Source organism: Ochotona princeps, chromosome X, assembly GCF_030435755.1.
Source record: "Ochotona princeps isolate mOchPri1 chromosome X, mOchPri1.hap1, whole genome shotgun sequence".
Classification (NCBI taxonomy): Eukaryota; Metazoa; Chordata; class Mammalia; order Lagomorpha; family Ochotonidae; genus Ochotona; species Ochotona princeps.
The window spans coordinates 10,044,659-10,068,031 of NC_080865.1; the positions used below are offsets into that span (position 1 = coordinate 10,044,659).

The window sequence follows — 23,373 nt, forward strand, 5'->3', positions numbered from 1 at the left end:
GGGATCCTGGTACATGCAAGCCGAGGACTTTAGCCGCTAGGCCACCACGTCAGGCCCATAAATAAATATTTTAAAAAATAATTTGAAACAGAAAAAGCTCATGTATCTGGTTAAAAAAACATGTAAGCACTGAAAATCTGGTTGTGTCTTCCTACATTCTCAAAAATGTGCTGTCTACCATCACAGATGGCAGGCACACACACAACCAAACAAAAAAATTCCATTTAGTCACTGGAGTATCTTTATCAAGACATATTTAAACCGAAGTCTTATAACCGACAGTTCCATTTCTAGCACAAAACAACTCAGGTTTCCAGGAACTACTTTTTCTTCCAATTCATTTTTTTTTTACTTTTTTGACAGGGCTTAGTGAGAACTGAAAACACTCCCTTAACACCATTATATATATGAATGTAATTAAACCTTTTTCTAGAAGCATGTTGAATGACCAGCTTCTTCCAGGATTATAAAAGCTCTTCTTAACCATGTTAATTTGTAGGTAGTTAAAATTGTTTAAGACCTATACACTTGGGCCAGAAACATTGCCTGTACTGGATTATAAGATGGGAAATTAAAGGAGAAACATTGTGAAGTCATTTTTGTTTAGGTCTTACTAGATGCTTCTCTCTCTCTCTCTCTCTCGCTTTCTCTCTCCATACCTATGTGTGTGTGTATCACATATGTATGTGTGTGTGTATTTGAATATATTACACAGTTTAAGAAAACATGAGGAAACTGGCATTGTGGCGTAGCACGTTAAGCCTTCGTTTGTGCTGGCATATGGGTGCTGGTTCAAGACCCAGCCATTCCACTTCTGGTCTAACTCCCTACTAATATGCCTGGAAAAGCAGCAGAAGATGGGCCACTGCACCTACGTGGGAGACCCAGAAAAAGCTCTAGTGTCCTGGCTTTGTAAGTATCTGGGAAGTGAGTCAGAGGATAGGAGAGCTGTTTTCTCTAATTCTGCCTTTCAAATACATTAAAAAATTTAAAAGATTTACAGAAAGGAAGGGAAACACCTCCCATATAGACCTCCCATTATCCTCAGAATAACATACAAGCTCCTTAATACAGTCCTGCAAGATCCTGTCAATTTTTTTCTATCGAATTCATCTGTCTTTCCCCAGGACCTAGTCAAATCTCTGTGGATCCTTTCCTTATCCTTATTCTCTCACACCCCAGTGCCCAGAAAACCCCTGCTGTTCTTTTCTTTTACCTTGCTTATTGCTACAAATTCCTGAGCTCCCAATGGCACCTTGATGGTCTCCCTCCCAGAGGCGGTTTCTTACTTGCTGTGTGACCTTGGGTAAGTCATCTGTGTGCCACTTTTCTGAGGCTCACACTTCAGAGAGATATCCCATGTTAAACACGTAGCACAGCGATCAACACACAGGAAACAGCAAATCATTGCTACCAATATTGTTATTATCCGAAGTGTTAATCTGCACCACAACTCACAGTACAACTAGCGATCAAACATCTACTCATTAAAAAAAAATAGGCAACACCCCCTTAGGTTTCACCTTAGTAACTATTAATTTTCAAGTTATTTCCCCAAATAGTATGTTTTTGTAAGAGAAGATAAAATGAATATTTCCAGAGCAACTATTACCTCAATTGACTCTCATGCCACCCTCAGGGGTATGGGTTGGCATATGAAGACACTGGGACGCAGAGAAGTTAACCAACTGGCTAAGATCAGTGGTAGAGTAAGGATTTGAATCCAAGTTGGCCTGGCCCCACAGTCTGTGCTGGCATGTGAAATTAAACTCCTCCCTAACTCACAAACCAGGTCCTCTAAAAGCAATAGGCCTCGTGGGGAAAAATGTGTTTTCACATTTACATCCATCCCAAACGCCCTCCAGGTATCTATTCTTCAGCTCCTTAACCAGACTGATGTTCCCGCTAGGCCCTAGGAATCCCTTCAGGGGAGATTTCTTTTCCCTGCCTTTGAGAAGACTTCGAACTTTCATTCTGCTGGATGTTGAGCACCTAAGGGATGAATACTTTTTACTTCTAATACTCCTAGCAAGCATAAGACACTATAAGTTTGCCAAATGAGTTAAACGGAAATGTTGAAGATTATGCCATAACTATAAACCTGGAGAGACAAGTTTCATAGTAGTATTACAGTTTGACATATTTACGGACAAACTTGACAAGAATGGTGAGAAAAAGGCATTATCTGAACCACAACAAATAGTGCTTTCTATATCTAGCAGCAGAGATTCAACTATAGGTAGAGGTCATTCTGCCTCTGGGGCCTTGCTCCTCACCAATTTTCTGTTATACCGGATGGCTGCATCTGAGCCATTGTCCACAACATATGTCCTTGACAAGCACCATTCTCTCAAGGGTTACTCTCAAATGATTTAGAAAAGAAACAGAAAAAAGCACATGGTAAAGCAACTGAGAGCAAATTGTTAAAAACTAGTGACCTTCAGTAAATGGAAAAGAGGGAGTTCTTTGTGTTCTTCTTGTGTCATCTTTTATAATCACAATATTTTATCAAAATAAGTTTCCAAAAAATCTAAAAAAAACAATCAGTTTCCCAGAAAATTTCAGCACACCCGGTACAGTGTACTCATCATGCTGATACCATATTCTCTTGTCAGCTATTCTGAAAGATACATTCCAGGCTCAAGTTTCTTTGTCTATCAGCCAATATCAAGGGAAAAGTAGCTGCCTGGGTAGCAGGGCCATAATGGCTTCTGTGCTGGGGCACAGACCCCGTTATGTGCTGCAGCGGGAACACCAGCTGCCTTCTATCTGCCAAGTCCTAGTACTATTTGCCCACATCAGGCTCCTCACTTTCTTCAGTTAGCTGCCTTCTGGGTTCTTACCTTTTTTTTCCCAAGCCTAGCTATAGGACCAGGTAAGTTTTTCCAAGGGCCCTTCTTTCTTGCTTTCCTCCAAGAGAAGCACAGAGGTAGTTATAATGGTAAGAACTTTGCTGCTCCTGTTCATGAAAAGACCTACAGGGAGGAGGTAAAAATAATTAGGAGGCAGTCACAAAGATTTCAGAAGACAGAGGGCTCAGGGCAGTAGCTTCTTCGCTTGTAATGAGCACTTGCTTAGCACAATTTTATTCATTCGTCATTTCTATCCATTCATCCTAGGTCCTCCTCATCTGTAAACCAGAGTGCTTCAGCATTCCCACTCACTGAAATTAGAACAAAAGAAAAATGTGAACCATTGAAATGTCTCAATTTCAGGACAGTTCTAAAGGGATGTCACCCAACACCCACCTACGAGGAAACTTCAAAAAAAAAATTGTGGGGCCCGGCGGCGTGGCCTAGTGGCTAAGGTCCTCGCCTTGAATGCGCCAGGATCCCATATGGTCGCTGGTTCTGATCCCGGCGGCTCTACTTCCTCTCTATCTCTCCTCCTCTCTGTATATCTGACTTTGTAATAAAAATAAAAAAAAAAAATAAACCTTTAAAAAAATTGTGGAAGATAGATTTAAAACAAACGAATTTATTGAGCCAGGTACTGTGGTGCAGTTGTTTTAAGCCATAGCTTCTGATTCCTGAATCCAATATTGGAGTGGCCAACAGTTATCCCTGCTTTACCTGCAATCCACCTTCCTGCTAAGACATAATGGGGAGCACTGCCAGCTCAAGCATGTGGCCCCCTGCCACCCACGTGGAGGACGTGACTGGAGTTCTGGGTCCCTGGCTACGGCCTGGCTTAGACCTGGCTGTGGCAGGCATTTGGAGAGTGAACTAGTGGATGGAAGATCGACTCATGTCGCTCATTCTGTCTTTCAAGTACATGGGAAAAAATGAGCATTAAAAACTTTAAAGTATGAATTTGCTGTGTAAATGTTTTCACATGTAAAAAAAATGTATACTATGAAAAAAACTATGCATGGATTTCCAAAAAAATTTCTCAGTGCTCTGTACCCCTGATCAAGGCCTGTAAGAGTCCTCTGTAACGCCATGTCTTCAGGGACATCTGTTGCCTCCTGCCTCCCCCACATTCACCAGCAGGAGGCATAAAGAAGAGATGGCTTTGTGTAGCTCAGCAGAGACATGGGTTGCTACTTTTGGTGGAACACAACGGGGTGGGGGGGGAAGCTTTATTTTTTAAAAGGACCATGCTAAACCTATATCCCTTCAATTTTCCTTTTTTTAAAAAAGATATTTTTGAAAGAGTGACCGAAAGAGGGGGTGGGGGGACAGTAAAAAAAGAAAAAGAAAAAGAAAAAGAAAAAAGATTTTCCATTCACTGGTTCACTCCTCAAATAACCACAATAGCCTGGCTGAAGAGAAGAGCCTGGAACTCCATCAGGGTCTCCCACATGGTGGCAGGAGCTGACCCAGGGGTTTGGGCCATTTTCCACTGTCTTCTCAGTGTCATTAACAGAGCCCTGGACAGGCAGGACTCCAATCAGCACTCCAATGCTGGAGTTACAAGCAACAACTTAATGCACTGCGCCACACCGGACCGGTGCTCAGAGAGCCGCTCCCAAGTCACTCCTGGCTTGCAGCCAATCAACAAGAGGCCATTCTCTGGTCTGCCTACCTATGACCAAGACTCACACCATAAAGTCAAGACTAATAAAATTGACTCATTAAAGAGAGGGATGCAAAGTATAGATTCTACAGCCACAATATTGCACCCCTGAATATGCCGAATTGCACTGGGCAACAAACACTGTTTCAAGCCAACATAATTTGACTAAGAGCTGATTTTTTAGCAAACCAAAATGTACAGGAAGGAAAAACTGAAGATGACAATGATGATAAAAATGTGCTGGGCACTGAGAAGCACTTGCCAAAGATCTCAGGTAATCCGTGGAGAGGGCATTATCCTTCAACAGTTCAAATATGGGAGCTCAGAGTTGACTTTAAATGAAAAAAGAAAATGATGAGTTAGGGAAGTAGAATTCTCCCAAACAACAAAAAAGAAACATCCATATTCACTTTTCTAGAAAGTAATCACAGAATGCTTCTAAGAACATGTGAACCACACTACTCAGAAGGTACCAAGAGGTACAAAGAGGGAGATCCACAGTCTCACTGAGTACAGATGTTATGAAAGTATTACAGTGGGCCCAGCACAATAGCCTAGCAGCTAAAGTCCTCGCCTTGCATGCACCAGGATCCTATGTGGACGCGGTTCATGTCCCAACAGCCCCACTTCCCATCCAGCTCCCTGCTTGTGGCCTGAGAAAGCAGTCAAGGACGGCCCAAAGCTTTGAGACCCTGCACCCGTTTGGGAGACCCGGAAGAAGCCCCTGGCTCCTGGCTTCAGATCGGCTCAGCTCTGGCCGTTGCAGCCACTTTGGGGAGTGAATCATTGGACAGAAGATCTTCCTCTCTGTCTCTCCTCTCTGTATATCTGACTTCCCAATAAAAATAAATAAAGCTTCTTTTTTAAAAGCATTAAACTAAATCAAGCCATGTTGCTTTGTTCAGGCCGGGTTCTGCTCTCAGCCCCATCCCCACACCACTCCCACTCCCAGGCTGACAAGAAGTGGCTGCAAGAAAGGTATTTAAGACAAGGACTCTGGGAAAGTGGATTCTGATTGCTGAAACTCAGCAAGGATGTCGCACAACCAGTTTTCACCTACATTTATTGTTCCCTAGCAGCTGCATGTGGAGAGCAGCAGGCAGTTGTCCTTATCTACTCAAGACAGGGAATGAGGTCGCCTTCCCCTCCAGGCCACTGCAAACACCGTCAGCACCGTTGTGATTTCTTACACAATCATGCGGCCCAGAGGCAGGGACCTTATCATCAAGATGTACAGATAAATGCACAGTGCAAGGAAGGGAAAAAATAAGGGGGAGGGCACCTGGCGCATCATGGATTTCCCTGCAACTCGCAAAGTCGGAGGAGCGGGAAAAGAAGTTTCTCACCGAACCCGCAAGAGCTATACACGTCCCAGAGCTGCCCATGAGTGCAAGTTTTACACATACCTACACATATTGTCACGTCCCAACGTTACGGCCACTTACTCGCCATCCTGCGCCACCCCCCCCCCCCATCTCCTCTCACAAGTAAGAAATGCAGGTTGTTTCGTGCAATTTAAATCCAGGTTTTACCGAAGCAGTGCTTGTGCTCTGAAAAGCGGGAAAGATTGGAGGCTATTTAAAAGGGGAGGGGGGATCTATGGCCTTTACCGCGGACGAAATAAGACGAACCTAAGGACTGGAGAAAAGTTAGCAACTTTGCCGTGCTCAGTGGTGGGAAAATTTCCCCGTAACTTGCCAAGCCCTCGCGATTTTCCCACACACACCCCCCACCCCGCATCGCCAGTACCGCTACTTGCTCACCGGCTTCGGACCTGCAGCGTCGGAACAATGACGGGGAGAGGAAGGGAAACTTCGCCAGGCGCCCGTTCGGTGGGTACCAGGCTCCCTGGGGTGCTTTGCTGCTGCCCTGTACCACCCGATCCTCCCTTCTCTAGGTGCTTGCTTCTTCCCGCCCCCAACATCAAATCAAGCGGGGTGCGCCCTCGCCCCCTAGAGCATCGGGCTCCAGGCGGCGGCGGCGGCGGGGCAGAGCAGGTCCTCCCGTCAGGGGTCTTGGTCCCGTGAACCCCGAAAGCAGGCAGACCCCAGCGGGGGAGGGGACGCCGGGGGGGGGGACATCGGAGGGAACGGCGGTCGCAACAGTTATGGCGCTCAATGTGTGCCCGGTTGTAGCCCGGGAGCCGCCGCCGAGCTCTCGAGACCGCCCCCGCCGCCCCCCAGCCCGGCTCCCAGGCACTCGGCACTGCCAGCACCGGGGGCCACCAGGCACTTTAACTCAGCCCACACACGCTCTCGCCCGAAGGCGCCCGGCACGCCGCGGGCGGAGCGGCCACGAGAGCGGCGAGGCCGGGACAACCGCTCCCCGTGCCGCTCACCCAGGCCGCCAGCGGCGGCTCCTCAGCCCAGGACGCCCCCTAACCCTCTACCTTACCCGAGCCGCGCCTGGCCTGTGTGGCGCCTACCTTGGCGCAGCTGGGTAGCTGCTCCTTCCTGGCTCCACGCCGGGCCCCGGCAATGTGCCGGGCGAGTCCGCTAAGGGGTGGTTACCGCCCCCCTCGCCGCTCGCTTTCTTCTCTTCCCTCCCTCGCACCTGCCCCCTAATCTCCCGCCCCCTTCGCCGAGCCGCCTGATCCGCCGGGGCCGCCCCCCGCGTCTAAGCTCCCGCCCCCCGGCCCCTCGTACGCTCGGCCCGTCAGGCCTCCCCGCCGGGCAGGCGTTTGGGCGGCGGCGGCGGCTCGAGGCGGCTGAGGCGGCTTGAGGAGGCTGAGGCGGCTGAGGAAGCTGAAGCGGCTGAGGCGGCTGAGGAGGCTGAGGCGGCGCGGAGCACTATTGTATTCCTGACACTGTGCGCTCCCACGCTCCGCCTCTTCCCTTTCCTTCCTCCTCCCCGCCACTCCTCCCCCACAACGCCGACCGCGCTGGTCCTACCCCGAGCGGCTCCCCGCCGTCTGCCCGCCGCGCTCTGTTCTGGCGGGCTGGGAGCAGTCGCCAACGCTACCGGCCTCGAGGCTCCGCCCACTTAGAGCTCCCGCACCCGAGACGCCGCGCGCGGCGCTCCAGGTGGGTTCTTGTCCCCTCCTTCCGAGTAGCCCAGCCCCCCCCCCCGCGCCCGAGCGTTCCAGGCGACAAGGCGGTGATGTCTTGTCTGCGTCGACAAACCAAACGTGTCGTTTTGTGGCCCCTTGCAACTTTGAAGTTCAGCGAATGGAACTCATATATATATATGTGTGTGGAACTCATATATATATATGTGTGTATACACACACACACACAGCACCAGCGGCCACTATTGATTTATGTCGTCACCTATACTCATTAAAGCCAAGGTGACTATGATTTTCAACTGCCAGCACAAACAATTGATGATGTTGCATGACACTTTTTTTTTCTTTTTTACTGTCTATTCAGTTAGGCTGCGGCCGCCAGTTATTCAAACGGGAATCCGAGTGTTACCGTGTGTGCATATGTGTGTGTGTTGGGGGGGGTTATTTTGCTAATGTAATTAAAGGTTCTTATAAATCGGTTGACTGAAACTAAGTGAGATTATCCAGGATAATCTGGGTGAGCCTGGCAGAATCGGTTGGAAAGCCTTTAAATCAGGGCTGAGGTATCTGAGAATGTAAGAAAGAGAAGAAAGTTTGCTCTTGTTTGACAGCTTTGGCCCGTGTCCATTGGTCCCAGCCCTCTTCTTTATCTTCCCTTGCCGACTGGCTGCCTTACAGATGTTTGATTCGCTTAGGCAGCCGCACGGCTGTGTAACAATTAGCTTCCAATGAATGCACGAATGAATGGGGAATATATAATTTCCTACCGGTTCTGGTCCTTTGGTTTAAATGGAACTGGTACAGATGTTTTGAAGCAGATTTTTGAAAAGATTTAATTGAAAGGGAGAGTGACCGAACCACCTGCTGATTCACTCCCCGCACAAATGGCAGCCAGCCAGGAACTTCAAGCTAATCTCCCACATGGGTGGTGGGGACCCAAGTGCCACTTTCCAGGAGCATTAACAGGTACCTGGCTGGGAAGTGGAACAGCCAGAACTCTCACCAGGCACATGGTGGATTCCAGCATGCATGTTGCTGGCTTAATTTGCTGCAGTACCAGAAACTCCCTGGGTTTGGAAATGTACCATGTGCACATGATAAATTAGTATGGTCATTTTCCTTTGCAGTTTAGGATAAACAGTCATGCACATGTTTTTGTACGTTACCTACTTCTATACTACAGATGTGCACCCACCTCATGATATGTGTAGTTGTGGGTTTTTAAATTGTCCTACTCTGCTGTGGGGCATCAACAAAGCCTGTTAAACCGACAGTGCTTCTGGGAACGCAACAAAAGACAGCTAGAATGCTTGCCACTAATTAGCGAGACCCAAATGGAGTTCCTGGCTCCTGGCTTTGGCAGGCCCCCAGTTTCAACCTTTAGGACCTTTGGGGAGTGAACCAGCAAGTTGATCCATGTTGATCTCGATCTCTCTCTCCCTCTTTCCCTTCCAAGTAAAATAAATAAACCTTTTTCATCAATGATAATAAAAATAAAATACTCATAGGCCTTAAGACTTACCTCACTTGATTAAATTTAACTTATTTTGGAATAAGTACAATTATTACAGAACAGTCACATGTACCCCCACGCAACTGACATTGGTACAATGTGAAATTCTTATTCATATTTTGCCAATTAAAAATACTTATTTTTATTTGAAAGGCAGATTTGAGAGAGAATTTCTCCATCCACTGGTTCACTCCCCAAATGGCCACAGTGGCTGGAGCTGAGCTGATCTGGAGTCAGGAGCCTCTCCCGGGTCTCCCACGTGGGTGCAGGGTCCCAAGGCTTTGGGCCATCCTCGACTGCTTTCCCAGGCCACAAGCAGGGAGCTCGAGGGGAAGTGGAGCAGCTGAGACACAAACCAGCACCCATAAAGGATGCTGGCACTAGCAGTCTGAGGATTAGCCCATGTTTTGCCAATTTTACATTCACTCCTTTCCTAGCCTGTGTATATGTTTCTTTGCAATTTTATCACACTTCTAAATTTGTGTAACCATTACCTATTTCTCCACCTCAAAAATACCTCCTTTTCCCACATTAATCCATGGCAATTCCTAACATGTTCTTTATCTCTATATAGCATTGTAATTTGAAGAATGTTACGTAAATGGAACCATACCTGTTGAAATTAGCTTTACTTTACCTAGCATAATTTACTTGAGATATACCCAACTTGTTTAAACATATCAGTAGTTCATTCTTTTTCTGAAACATTCTGCGGTATAAAATGTGCCAGTTTTTTTTTTTAAACTATTTGCCGATTGAAGAACATTTGGGCTGTACTACGTTTTCCTATTAAGAATAAAGCTGCTGGGGTGAATGCTTGACGCAAAGGTTCAAATGCTGCTGGGTGTGCTTGCATCGGTATTAAAGAGCCTGAATTTGAGTACTGGCTCTGCTTTTGACTCCCTGTTCCTGCTAATTCACAAGTTGAAATGCATCAGGTAATGGCTCAAGTCCTTGGACACCTGCCACTCATGTCAGTAACCTGGATGGAGTTCTTAGCCAGGCTGCTGTGGGCATTTGGGGAATGAACCACCAGATGAAAAATCTCTCTCTTTCAAGAATGAATGAATGAATGAATGAATGAAGTGTTTAAAAGAATAAAGCAACTATGAACATTCATATAGAGGCATTTGAATAAACATGTTTTTGTATCTCCGTGACAAATGCCCAAGTGTGCAATTTCAGGGTTAGCTGATAAAATAGGGTTATAAGAAAGCACCTAATTTTTCAAAAGACTGGCTGTACTATTTTATGTTCTCACCAACAATGTGTTAAGAGACTCAATTTCTCTACATCTTTGTCACCATTTCATATTGTCACTATATATTTTTTTTTCTTTTAGCCATTCTGGTATATGTATAGTGATCTCAAGGTTATTCTATTTTTTTATCATTTATTTTTATTGCAAAGGCAGATTTACAGAGAGACAGACAAAGATCATTCATGTTCTGATTCACTCTCCAAAAGGCTGGAATGGTCAGAGTTGAACTGATCTGAAGCCAGGGGCCAGGAACTTCTTCCAGGTCTCCCATGTAGGTGCAGGGGCCCAAGAACCTGAGTCATCTTCCGCTGCTTTCCCAGGCAGGGAATTGGGTGGGAAGTGGAGCAGCTTGGGCGTGAACCAGTACTCATATGGAATGCTGACATTACACGTAGAAGATTAGCCAGCTGAACCATTGCACCAGAACAGAATTTCTCTACTAGCCAAAGATGTTGAGCATCATCTTACATGCTTTTTTGCTATCTGCATGCTTTCCTTGATTAAAATGGCTGTATCTTTTGCTAATTCACTAGGTTAACTGCTTTTTCTTATTACTTTTTAAAATTTATTTATTTATTAATTTCATTGCATTATGTGATACATTTTTTTTTCTTATTATTACTTTTAAGAGGCATAAAGACAGAAACACCAGGGAGCTCCTGTCTCCTGATTCATTCCCCAAATGTTCAGAATGCCTGGGGCTGAGCCACGCCAAAGACTATTGCTGGAACTCCATTGAGGCCTGCCTTAGAACGTAATCACTTGAGCTATCACCTGTTGCCTCCCAGAATCTGTATTATCAGAAAACTAGAATTGGAAGCAGAGCTAGGACTCAAATCATGCACAACGGTTTGGGAAGCAGTCATTTTATCCAGTGTTCTAACTTCTAGTCCAAATTCCTGTTCCTTTACTGTTAAATTTTGAGAAATCATTATTCTTTTATCAGATATTTGATCCAATCTGTAACTGGTTTTTGTATCCTCTTAGCAGAATATTTTTCAGGCTAAAAAGAAAAAGCATTGTAAGATTTATTTGTTTGAAAGACAGAGTTACTAAGCGCAGGAGAGATAATAGAGAGAAATTTTCCATCTGCTAGTTCACTCCCTAAATGGCTACTACAGCCAAGGCCAAGCCAGGCTGAAGCTAAGCGCTTCTTCTAGGCCTCCTATGTGGGTGGCAGGCAGCCCCAAACTTTAATTATGATGATGTCCAGTATATTGATTTTTGCCTTTATGTATTGTGATATGATTTTGGTATAGTGTTTAAAAAATATTCCCTGCTCCTATAATTTGACCATTTTCTCTTATGTGCCTTCTAAAAGTTTTAATTTTTCATTTAAGTTTATGATTTATTTTGGATTAATTTTGTAGAGGATGTGAATGTAAGATCAGGGTTCATATTTTTATATGGTTCAAATGACATATCTTTACTTATGTATATATTTGTACTTTTTGTATTTTCATTTTACTTTTGTGCTTTTGTTAAAATTATTTAGGCATAGTTATTGTGGGTTGGGGGGGTGTTTCTGGGTTTTCTCGTCTGTTCGATTTATCTGTATGTCCATCCCTCTGAGAATACAAGCCTTGACATTGGGAATGCAGCTTTTCCAAAACTGTTTTTGCCATGCAAACCCATTTGCTTTTCTCTATACATTCTGGGGAGAAAAAGAACTTATTCAGTAGCTACAAAAACCACTCTGGTATTTTTTAAAAAATGACATTAAATCTATGTAGATCAGTTTGGGTAGAAATGACCATCTATTGAGTCTTACAATCTATGAGCATGATGTGTTTGTCTCTCTGTTCATTCTATGTCTTCTTTGGCTTCTCTCATCAGCATTTTAGATTTTTATTCAACAGATCCTGTCCAAATTTTAAGTGTATATCTAAATAATTAGTTTTCTTAGAGGGATTTTAAATGGTGTTATAGTTTTTAATTTTAGCCTCCACGTTTATTATTTGTTGTGAATATATAGAAGTATAGTTCACTTTTCTGTGTTGAACATGCCTTCCCTCGTTTTGCTGGGTCTACTTATTGGCAGTGGGAGCTTTTGGTAGATGCTGTGTAATTGTCTGTGTAGGAAATCATTGTCTGTGAATATAGTTTGATGTCTTCCTTTCCAACCAGTTATGCCTTTTATTTTCTTTTCCTGCCTTATTGTGCAGCATTACACAGAGATGGAGATACAAAGAGAAAGATATATCTGCTGATTCACTCCCCAATTGGCACAATGGCCTGAACTGAGGTGATCAGAAGCCAGGAGCCAGGGGCTTCTGGGTCTCCCACATGGGTGCAGGGTCCCAAGGCTTTGGGCTGTCCTCCCCTTCTTTCCCAGGCCACAAGCAGGGAGCTGGATGGGAAGTGGAGCAGTCAGGACTTGAGCTGGTGCCTGTATGGGATGGCAGTACTTGCAGCTGGAACATTAGCCTGTTGAGCTACCATTTCAGCGCCCAATTAGAGCACGTTAAATAAGAGGAGTAAGAGCAGAATCCTTCCCTAATTCCTCATGTCAAAGGTTGATATTGCACATTTCACCATGAAGGTATGACGTTAGGGGAAGCACTGTGGTACAGTGGGTTAAGTAACCTTTGGGATGCCCACACCCTACATCAGAGTGCTCATTAAGTCCTGACTACTCTGCCATTCAGATCCAGCATCTTGTTAATGGACCTGGGAGGCAGTAGATGATTGGCCAAATACTTGTGTCCTATCACCCATGTGAGAGACCCAGAGGGATTTCCTGGCTCCTGGCTTTGGCCTGCCTTACCCCTAGCTGTTGTATTTTAGGAGTGAGGCAGAAGATGAACGGTTTCCTCTCTCCATTTGAAAAATATGTATAAAATGCATGGAGTTACCTGTAGGTTTCTTATAAATGCACTTTGGGAAGTTCAGAACGTTTCTCCTCTTTGTTTTCTGAGAGTTGTTTTATCAATAAGTATGCTGAATTTTGTCAAATGCTTTTTCTGCATCAAGTGATATGATCATATGCCTTTTTTAGAATGGTATATGATATTAATTGCACATAGATTTTTAAAAATATATATTTATTGTTTTTGGAAAGGCAGAAAGAGACAGAAAAATTTTCCATCTACTGATTGATTCCCTAAATGGCTGCACCGTCCAGAAATGGGCAGATCTGATGCTGGAAGCCTGGAGCTTCTTCTGGGTCTCCTGTGTGGGTGAAGCGACCCAAGCTCTTGGGCCATTCTCCACTGCCTTCCCAGGCCATTAGCAGGGAGCTGCTTGGAAGTGAAGCTGTACTCATATGGATGCTGGCAGTTCAGATGGAGGCTTAACCTGCTATACTATGGCGACGGCCTTTCATATAGATTTTTGAATCAACTTTGCATAAATGGAACAAACCATATTTGGCCTTGGTGTCATTATCTTTCTTTCCTGGACTACAAATCTTATTTGGATAACACTCAGGAAGGACTATAGAAGTTGTAACAAATTATTATATTTCCTGCATCTGTGAAAATCCTCTTTGTTAGAGAGGCAGAGTAACAGACAGGCTGACTGATAGAAATAGCTGCCATCTGCTGATTCATCCCCCCACATGTCTGTGATGGCCCACACTGGGCTGTGTCTCCCATGCAGCTGGTAGGGATCCAAGTGCTTGAGCTATCACTGTTGCCTCTCGGGGCATTAGCAGGACTTGAACCCACACATGGCTCAGGATTGCACATTTCTTTGAACACGAAAGACTCCTATGTTTGAGGACAACTTCTTTCTGGAACCGAATTGCATGTTGATCCAGACCAAAGCCTTAGTGTGTTTAGCATTCAGGTCTCTGGGCTCCATCTCAGGGCTTGTCTTCAGTGTTTTCTGGTTGCAGCTATAAGGGTTTTGTCTAAGGTGAGCAGCCAGATGGAAAAACTTTAGTCTCAGAATTAAGCCCGAAAGAATTGCCTCATTCTTCCTACTTTGTCCTCTTTAGAAGGTGACCTATCAAAGCAGAAATCTTCCCTTTCAATTGGAGCACTTAAGAGCACATTTTTCCATTACTGGTTCAGAGTACATTGCAAACAGGAACACAGGCACTTGAAAGTTCAGGGGTATGCACTGAGAAGCTAAGTTTCCTTTTGTGTAAAAAAAAAAAAAATTGAAAGCAGCACATATAAGAGGCTTTCAAAAACTTTTGAAAATGCATTTTGTGGGCCCGGTGGCGTGGCCTAGCAGCTAAAGTCCTCGCCTTGAAAGCCCCAGGATCCCATATGGGCGCCGGTTCTAATCCCGGCAGCTCCACTTCCCATCCAGCTCCCTGCTTGTGGCCTGGGAAAGCAGTCGAAGACGGCCCAAAGCCTTGGGACCCTGCACCCGTGTGGGAGACCCGGAGGAGGTTCCTGGTTCCTGGCATCGGACCGGCGCAGCACCGGCCGTTGCGGCTCACTTGGGGAGTGAATCATCGGGCGGAAGATCTTCCTCTCTGTCTCTCCTCCTCTGTGTATATCTGGCTGCAATAAAATGAATAAATCTTTAAAAAAAATGCATTTTGTAAAAAAAAAAGACCTGCAAGGATTTCAAAATTTGTGAAGCAAATAACCTTATATTTTAATTCCACTTTCCATGAACTTTTGGATATTAGCTGGTATTTCAGTGAGGATTTTCAGTTCTGCTGTTTACCCTAAAATCAGAGTAAAACACCAGCAGGTCTTTTAACCTGTATTTCAGTTATCTGTAGGCATCATTCTCATTTGATAAATGAGAAGCTTTACATGGCCTAAGTGTTGGCGCTACTTCTGCCACACACTTTCTTTTTTACTGTGTTAGCCGGGAATGTGTGTGTGATTTTAATTGATTTTTTTAAAAATGAGTGACATGGAATACTTGCACATATCTAAGGGATATAGAGGGATATTTCAACACATGTATGTAACATAAACTGATGAAATCAAGCCATCCAGTTTCCATTTCCTTTTCTTGGAAATAGAGTTGAGCAGCTGCCTTCTCCCAGTTCCTTAAATAGAGGGCATGATATATTATTGGGAATGGTGGTTTCCCCACATGGAACATAGAACTTACTACTATTTGTTTTCTAATATTTTATTTATTTGAAAGGCACAGTTTTACAGAGACAGAGGGAGAGAACCTTCCTATTATTTGTCCACTCCCCAAGTGGCTACAATGGCCTTGGCTATGCGAAGCTGAAGTCAGGAACCAGGAGCTTCTTCTGGATCTCCCACATGGGCGCAGGGGTCCAAGCACTTAGGCTGTCTTCTGCTACTTTCCCAAATGCATTGCTAGAGAGCTGGATCAGTAAAGCAGCCAGGACTCAAACCGCTACCCATATAGGATGCTGGCATTGCAGGCAGTGTCATTACCTGTAATACCACCACATCAGCCCCAGAACTTACATCTGACTGCTGACTGTGATTTGCTGTCTGTTACCCATCTCCCCCTACACTGCATCCCTCCCGCCATCGCCAAGCCAGTAGTCATCACTATTCTCAATTCAGATCAGCTTTTTTCATACCTTTACACGAGACAGGGCATGTGGTGTTTATCTTTCTGTGTCTGGCTTATTTCACTTAGCATCTGCCACAAGTTTTTGGAGGAGAGTCAGCAGAAGAGGAGTCCATGATTTCCCATACCCTTAGCTCCTGAATCTGTTAGGCTTGTTCCCACTGTACAGGTAGGAAGTAGAGGTGCCAGGGAAACTACATTCAGACCTCAAGGGAATAAAAAGCAGTTGTTAGTATTTAGTATTTCTCTCCCGTTTTTGGCTTCAAGCTACCAGAACGTTACCCCTCTGTGCAACCCCTAGCATATAGCGCCTTAATCAGCTTCTCAGCCATTCCACTGAAGAATTTGGCCTTGGCAATGATAAAGCAGATGTTCTTGTTTCCTTTCTTGGAAAAAAATGATTTATTTCTTAATTAGTGAAATGGTAGCAAGAGAGAGATCTTCCACCTGCTCATTCCCTCCATCTACCCTGCCTCCCTGCTTCAAAGCCCACCCACTAAGGTCAGGACTAGACAAGGTCAAAACCTCTAGTCCAGAACTCTTTCTGGTTCTCCCTTGTGCGTGGTGGGTTCCTCTGATGTGAGCATCACCTGCTTCCTCCCAGACTCTGCATTATCCAGAAGGTATAATTGAGAGCAGAGCTAAAACTCTGAGCTAGATACTCTGTGATGGGATGAAGATGTATTTAATTATTTTTAAGATTTCTTTATTTGAAAGAGCATCAGAAAAGGGTGACAGAGCTATGCTTCATCTGCTGTGTCACTATTAAAATGGCTACAACAGTCAGGACAGAACCAGGCTTAAGCCAGGAGCCAGAAACTCCATCCTGGTCTTCCACATGAGTGGCAGTGGCCTAAACATTTGGGCTATCTTCCATGTCTTTTTTTTTATTAAATATATTCATTAATTACATTGTGTTGTAATTACATAGAATCTGGGATTCTCCCCCATACCCTCCCCCCATGGTGGGTTCCTCCATCTTCCATGTCTTTTCCTAGAGCTGGATCAGAAACAGCTACGGGCCCAGCACGGTAGCCTCGTGGCTAAAGTCCTTGCCGTGAACGCGCCAGGATCCCATGTGGGTGCCGGTTCTAATCCCGGAGACCCCACTTCCCATCCAGCTCCCTGCTTGTGGCCTGGGAAAGCAGTCAAGGACGGCCCAAAGCCTTGGGAACCTGCACCTGTGTGGGAGACCTGGAACAGGCTCCTGGCTCTTGGCTTCAGATTGGCTCAGCTCTGGCTGTTGCGCTCACTTGGGGAGTGAATCATCAGATGTAAGATGTTCCACTCTGTCTCTCCTCATCTCTGTATATCTGACTTTCCAATAAAAATGAAATAAATCTTTAAAAAAAAACAGAGCAGCTGGGCCTTAAACAAGTGCTGTTATAGGAGATCAGCATTGTATAAAGTAGCTTAACCCACTGTGCGCACAATACAGGACCCTTTACCAGTGTCTTAACCTCTAGGCCAAAAGTCTGTCCCCTTACCATTAAAATTTTGAGAAGTCTTTATTCTTGATATAATCCCTTTGTCAGATTGTGATCTGCAAATATTTTTCCTTGTGTGTAGCAGGTCTGTATATACTCTTAACAAGAGATTTTATAGGTTCAATTGTTAAATTGTGATTATATGCGCTATATTAATTTTTGCATTTATATAGCATAATGTTATTATAATTTGTAAGAAATCTTCACCTGGTTCCAGGTCCTGAAAATTTTCTTTTATGAAAATGCTGTGCTCTTATGTTTTGCAGTTAAGCCCATGATTTAGGGCCCATGAATTAATTTTTGTGTAAAATGTGAACCCAAAATCAAGGTTCAGGTTTTTGCTTGAAGTTGTCTGATGGTTCAGTAACGCATACTTGAACTGGCACTCTGGTATATGTTGCTGTCACTGCAAGTGTTTACTTAACCTGTTGCACCACAATGCTGGCTCCTATTTTTTAAATTATTTTTATTTTAATTGGAAAGGTACATTTACAGAGAGAAGGAAAAACAGAGAGAAACATCTTTCATCTGTTGGTTTACTCCTGAAGTGGCTGCAGTGGCTGGAGTTGAGCCAATCCAAAGCCAGGAGCCAGGAGCTTCTTCTGGGTCTCCCACGTGGATACTAGCTCTCAAGGCTTTGGGCTGTCCTTGACTGCTTTTCCAGGCCATAACCAGGAAGGTGGGTGGGAAGCTGAGCCTCTGGGACATGAATCGGTGCCCATATGGGATCCTAGTACTTGCAGGGGGGGAGGATTAGCCAATTGAGCCATTGCGCCAAGCCCTTAAATTTTAAATTATTTGAAAGAAAGAGAGAGAATGCAGTTTCATTCCCAACATGTACAACGGCAGGGATTAGGTCTGAGTCTGGAACACAATGCGTGTCTCCCACATTGGTGGCTGGAATACAGTTCAGTCATCAACATTGCCTCCCAGGGTCCTCTTTAACTGGCAGCTGGAATTGGGGACCAGAGACAGGTATTCAGTATAAGTCTTCTGATATGGGATATAGGCATCTTCACCACTAGGCCAAATCCCTGCACCTATGTTAATATTTTATTGCAGATTTTTGTGTTGAAATTCCTGAGTGATAAAAATCTGTAGTTTGGAGGGCCTTTTGGGGGGCAGAGAGGAACTATCTCTGTTTGTGTTTGGCATTTATGATGATATTGGCCTCATAAAATGTGTTAGAAAGTTGGAAGGTTAGGCAGAAAAGCCAGCCTTGCTTCAAAACCCATCTAGAGACTTAGATTTAAGGATCGTTCTCACCAGTTCCAAGACTGGTAAGAATGGGTCACTGTGCCTATGTTTTGTACAAGTATCACTAAGGCTGAAACTAGGACTCAAGTTTCCCGATTCCCAGGCTTTACAGAAAAGGGTTAACACAGCTAGCTAAACTGCTGTCCTTTGAAAGGCCTCCTTGCAAGGCCAGTGGGGCCTTGGATGGCAGCTGGAACTGTGTGCTTTGATGAGGGTTCTGAACATTCCCAAGACTGATAAGACCGCTCACTGTGTCTAAAGTGTTTGTACAAACAATATTATTTTTTGCTGAACATCTGCTTTCCTTCAGGGAGCCTGGGATTGTGGTAACTGCTAGGCAGAGGGTACCTACATGACCAAACCCCAACAAATGCCCTGAGAGCTGAGATTTTCTTTTAAGATTTGTTTTATTTATTTGAAAGGCAGAGTGATGGAGAGAGGCTGAGGGGAGAGAGAGAGAGATCTTCCATCCACTGGTTTTCTCCGCTAATGGCTGCAAAAGCTAGGACTAGACTAGGCCAAACCAGAAGCCTAGAAACTCCCGGTACCTGTGCACTTGGGCCATGCTTCTGCTACCTTCCCAGGTGCAGAGCTGGACTAGAAGAGGAGCAACTGGGCCTCCAATAAGCACTCTGATATAGAATGCTAGTGATGTAAGTGGTGGCTTAACTGGATCTGCCACAACAGAGGCCCCAGAACTGATTTTTAAATGAGCTTCCTGGTGTACAGTGTTTTACTCACATTGTCATGTTTGTTGCTGGAGGAATTAGTACATCCTGTGTGAGTGTACTGGGAGAGGGCTCTTGGAAGCTTTTATCTAGTTTCCTCTGGGCTTTACCCTATGTGCCTTTTCTCTTTGCTGAGAGCATGAATTCCAGAGCTCTCTCACTGTAATAAGTCATAACCATGAACCTGAACTATACGTATACTGTGTTCTATGAGCCCTTGTAGTGAACCGCCACGCCTAGGAATGGTTTAGGGGACCTCTGGTATAGATGTGTTGTCCTTCTTTGGTATTCTAAGATAGATTGTGTACAATTGGTGTTAAATTTTCTAAGTGTTTTGTAGAACATGTGGATCTGGGCCTTTTTCAAGGTCTTTCAAATTACAAATTTCTTTAATAGTTATTGGACTACTCAGATGATAAACTTCCTACTGATTAAGTTTTGATAGTTTGTGGTTTTCAAGCAGTTGTTCCCCTTCATCTAAATTGCTGATTTTATGTGCACCGCATTCTTCATAGAATTCATTTATGTTCCCTTCAATGACTACAGGATCAGTAGTGAGCGCTCCTGTTTCATTTGTGGTATTAGCTATAGTTTTCCAACTATAGCTGTAAATTTCACTGCTTTTCTTTCACGTGTACTAGATTTCACTCATGTATTTAGTGACTGTTTCTACACATTTATGATGTCTATGTCTTCTCAGTATCTTGATGTGATATCATTCTTTGTTTCTGGTAATTTTATTTTCTCTGTAGTCTACCTTGTCTGGCATTAATATATAGCCCCTCCTGCTTTTCTACATTGTTTGTATAAAATATCTATGTCCATCTTTTAAAAAAAAAGATATATTTATTTGAAAAGCAGAGTGATGGGAATGTGGGAGAAAGAGAGAGACAAGGAGGGAGTGAGGGCGAGAGATAGATAGATAGATCTTCCATCTGCTGGTTTATGCCCCAAATGACTACAATAGCCAAGGGTGTGCCAGACTGAATCCAGGAGCCAGAAATGTCATCCTTGTCACACACATGGGTATTAGGGCCCAAACACTTGGGCCATCTTCTACTGCTTTCCCAGAAGCATCATTGAGGAGCTGTTTTGGAACTGGAGAAGCCAGGACTCAAACCAGTACTCAGATATGGGATGTCTGCATCACAAGTAGTAGTTTAATGTGCTGTGCCACAACACTACCCTATTTATTTTCAAAATTTCTATATTGTTGTCTTTGAAATGAGTTTCTTGTAGAAAGCATATAGTGACTTTTAAAAAAATCCATTTGTGTGCTGCATTGTGGTTCAGCAGCTTAAGCCACTGCTAGCAATATCAGCATCCCGTATCAGAGTACTAGTTTGAGACCTAGCTACTCTGCTTCTAATCTATCTCTCTGCAAATGTGATTGGTAAAGCTGCTGTTGTTGTTCACCCATGTGAAAGACCAAGATGAGTTTCCTAATTCCTGGCTTCAACATGGACCAGCCCTGACTGGTGCAACCATCTGGGGAGTAAAGCAGCATTGGAAGATAGTGAGATATATATATATGTGTGTGTGTGTGTGTGTGTGTGTGTGTGTCCTGTTCTCTGTAAATCTGGCATTCAAGAAAAAAAAATTTTTTAAATTATCCATTTTTTTAAAAGATTTATTCATTTTATTACAGCCAGATATACACAGAGGAGGAGAGACAGAGAGGAAGATCTTCCGTCCGATGATTCACTCCCCAAGTGAGCCGCAACGGGCCGATGCTGCACCGATCCGAAGCCGGGAACCTGGAACCTCCTCCGGGTCTCCCACACGGGTGCAGGGTCCCAATGCCTTGGGCCGTCCTCAACTGCTTTCCCAGGCCACAAGCAGGGAGCTGGATGGGAAGTGGAGCTGCCGGGACCAGAACCGGCGCCCATATGGGATCCCGGAGCTTTCAAGGCGAGGACTTTAGCTGCTAGGCCACGCCACCGGGCCCCAAAAATTATCCATTTTATTGGAAAGTCAGATTTACAGAGAGAAAAATCTTCCATCCACTGGTTCACTCCCAAGTGGCCAAAACAGCCAGAGCTGAGTTGATCTGAAGCCAGGAGATAGGAGCCCCTTCCCGGTCTCCCACATGGGTGCAGGTTTCCAAGGCTTTGGGCCATCCCTGACTGCTTTCCCAGGACACAAGCAGGGAGCTAGAAGGAAAGTGGGGCAGCCAGGGTATGAACCGGCACCCATATGGGATTCTGGCACATGCAAAGCGAGGACTTTAGCCACTAAGTTACCACGCTGTGCCCAAAATAAAATAAATTAAAAAAATTATATTTAAAAAGCCATTGGTCCCAACATGAAAATTTGATTGGCTAATTATTTGCCTTGCAAGTACCAGGATCCCATATAGGTGCTGGTTTGTATCCCAGCTGCTCTACTTCCCATCCCGCCCCCTGCTTGTCGCCTGAGAAAGCAGCAGAGGATCACTCAAGTTCTTGGGACCCTGAACCCATGTGGGAAACCAGGAAGAAGCTCCTAGCTCCTGGTTCCTGGCTTTGGATCCTTCAGCTCTGACCATTGTGACCATTTGTGGAGTGAAGCAGCAGATGCAATATATTTTTCTCTGTGTTTTCTCTCTGTAAATCTGCCTTTCCAGTAAAAAAATAAACCAATCTTTTTAAAAACCCATTTTGTCATTTCTGCCTTTCTGACCCTAGTTATTGATCCCTTAGGACTAAAGTCCCTTGATTCCTCATTCCTCTTTCCTTTTACTTGCTTCCCGTGGATTACTTGAATATTTTTTAAATTTCATTTTGGCTTATTTATAGTGTTTTTGAGTACATCACTTTGTATAATTTTCTTAATGTTTGTTCTAGGTGTTAAAATATACATGCATAACTTACCACAGTCTCCTGTCACCAGCATTTTACCACTTCTAGTAAACTGTAGAAGCCTTATTATCATTTAGGTTCCTTTTACCCTTTTACTTTAGAAGTACAATTTAATTTTTAAAGTTTACTTATTTATTTTAAAGGCAAAGTAACATGAGGGAGAGACAGAGCGGTCTTTCTTCCACTGGTTCATTTCTCCAAATGCCAAAAACAGTAGGGATTGAGCCAAATCGAAGCCAGGAAGCAAAAGCTCCATAAGGAGCTCCCCTTTGGGTGGCAGGGGCTCAAGAACTCGAGCCCTCACTCACTGCTTCTCAGGCACATTAGCAGGAAGCTGGATGGCAAGCAGAGACAGGACTTGAACCCAGGCACTCTGACATGGCATGTAAGCATCCCATGTAGCCACTTAATGCATTGTATCACAGTAATAACTCCTAATTATAATTTTTGTTATTTTTAAATATATTTATGTGAAAGGCAGAGTAGGAGGGAGAGAGAGAGAATCTTCTATCTGCTACTTTACACTTCAAATGGCTGTAACACCCAGGGCTCATCCAGGCTGTAGCAAGGAGTATGGAACTTCATGTGGGTCTCCCATATGGGTGGCAGTTGCCCAAGGACTTTGGTCATCTTCTGCTGTTTTCCCAGGGGGGCATTAGAAGGGAGCTGGATTTCAAGCAGAGAAGCTAGAACTTGAACAGGCACTCCAATATGGGATGCTGAAGTTGCAAGCTGCAGCTTAACTCCCTGAGCTACAATGTTGGCCACCTTTCTGCTGTTTAACTTAATTAATTTTACTTAATATATGTTTTAAGGTTAAGCTTTTAACATGATAAGAGTAGTGGTTGCTGTGCTCGAGACTGAAATAGCAGATGAGAGATTTTCAATCTTCCTCTCTCATTTTTAAATAAAATGGTGTTTTATAAAGGTTAAGCTGTGGGATGGGCATTTGGTGCCACAGATATGATAGTTCTTGTGATACACACATCCCACATTGGAGTGCCTGGGCTGAGTGCAGGCTCTGTTCCCAAGTCAAGGACCCTGCCAGCACACACTGTGGGAGGTGCAAGGGGATGACTGGAGCACTTGGATCCCTGCCCACATGGGAAACCTGGATTAAGCTCTTGGCTCCTGGCTTTAGCCTGCTCCAGTACCAGCTATTTCAGAAATTTGGGGAGGGTAATAGCAGATGGCTGATAGCTGTCTATTTCTATGTCTCCCTCTGTCTCTCTGCCTTTTAGTCATTATTTTTAAAGATTTATTTTATTTATTTGAGAGAGAGAGAATCTTCTATGC

General features: G+C 44.3%; 1 protein-coding gene and 1 long non-coding RNA gene across 5 annotated transcripts in view; one reads left to right on the forward strand and one right to left on the reverse strand.

Annotated features, from left to right (window-relative positions):
• The window catches only part of JADE3 (jade family PHD finger 3), a 131,810-nt gene extending 124,269 nt beyond the window's left edge, over nt 1–7,541 (reverse strand). Inside the window, exon 1 of one of the 4 annotated variants that reach the window (XM_058659220.1) lies at nt 7,410–7,541. The gene's annotated coding sequence lies outside the window, so the exon portion shown is untranslated. Of the gene's footprint in view, nt 1–2,843; nt 3,211–7,409 lie in introns of those variants that run through there. The other 3 variants (XM_058659218.1, XM_058659219.1, XM_058659221.1) reach the window with 3 other exon arrangements.
• Nucleotides 7,409–23,373, forward strand: part of LOC131478666 (uncharacterized) — a 58,897-nt gene continuing 42,932 nt past the window's right edge. The window contains exon 1 of the long non-coding RNA XR_009244597.1: nt 7,409–7,541. This is a non-coding gene — a long non-coding RNA (uncharacterized LOC131478666). The remainder of the gene's footprint in view (nt 7,542–23,373) is intronic.